At 39.0% G+C, this 1,225-nt stretch overlaps 1 pseudogene; it reads right to left on the reverse strand.

The window, feature by feature from the left end:
- Positions 1–426: 426 nt before the first annotated feature.
- LOC134757098 (uncharacterized) lies at positions 427–521 on the reverse strand (annotated as a pseudogene).
- Positions 522–1,225: the final 704 nt, after the last annotated feature.

Raw genomic sequence — 1,225 nt, forward strand, 5'->3', positions numbered from 1 at the left:
AGATTTATTAGATGTACAAGGAAATAGAATTCACTGGTGGGCATGCGTAAAGAGGGGGCAGCTCTTTTCTAATGCAGGGCTAGCTGCTTGTCCAGGGGCCCATGATTCCAGGGCTATATTTGGCCCCACAGCCATCCAGGATGAGTTGTTTCTCAGCCACCAAGTCTTAAAATGTATATGCATTAAACTTTGTAAAATCGCACTTCTTTGAGATGTGGCTTTTTGGGCATTCACTGAACTTGAATTTGGCCCTAAATAAGGCCTCAGTCACATGCTCCAGGGTTTGCAGCTTGGTATGGATGAACATGGCCAATGTGAACTCTGACCTCTGGGTCCTGAGGCTTTCCAAAGGCATACTACATCTGGTCTTAAACCTAGACTAGGGAAAGTACTAGATCCAAGACATAAATGTCCAATGGCAAAGGCTGTTGTACACAAGGAACAGGCTGCTGTACACTACCTAGGATGCTGCTGTTTGCAGCCCTTGCACACCAGGCCCCATGTGGCTTAATTGATTGTAGAAATTATTTTATATATTAAGTTTTTGGGGATTTGTATCTTTTATTCAAGATAGCTAAATGTAATTTATATTAGACCATATACAGTAAGTTCTAAATTATAGAAGTTGTGCATATCAAAATCATATTCAGTGGGCAATATGGCCTTTAATATAATGAAGTTTATTGATAAAAATTAAAATAAAATAATGTGGTTTTGTAATGCTCTTGTATGTTAACTAAAACAAATTAATAAAACCTATTGAAACCCATAATCATTTAGACTATCTACTTACACTTTGGGAGGCCAAGGTGGGCAGATCACCTGAGGTCAGGAGTTCCAGGCGAGCCTGGCCAACATAATGACATCCCATCTTTACTAAAAACACAAAAATTAAACAGGTGTGGTGGTGCATGCCTGTAATTTCAGCTACTCAGGAGGCTGAGGCAGGGAGAACTGCTTGAACTTGGGAAGGGGAGGTTAGAGTGAGCCAAGACTGGGCCACTGAACTCCAACCTGGGCGACAGAGGGAGACTCCATCTCATAAACAAACAAACAAACAAACAAAAACACAACAAAAAAACTATCTACTTAAATACCATTCTATTAAAATAAATATTTTTCTGTGATGTTAGGTTTGTTTTGTCTCAATAATATAAATAGTGTATTGGTTGTCTCAAAGTGTTAAATGGAAGCATATTTTATGGCATTGCTGAAATATCTACCA

Source organism: Gorilla gorilla, chromosome 14 (assembly GCF_029281585.2).
Source record: "Gorilla gorilla gorilla isolate KB3781 chromosome 14, NHGRI_mGorGor1-v2.1_pri, whole genome shotgun sequence".
In the NCBI taxonomy this organism is placed as follows: Eukaryota; Metazoa; Chordata; class Mammalia; order Primates; family Hominidae; genus Gorilla; species Gorilla gorilla.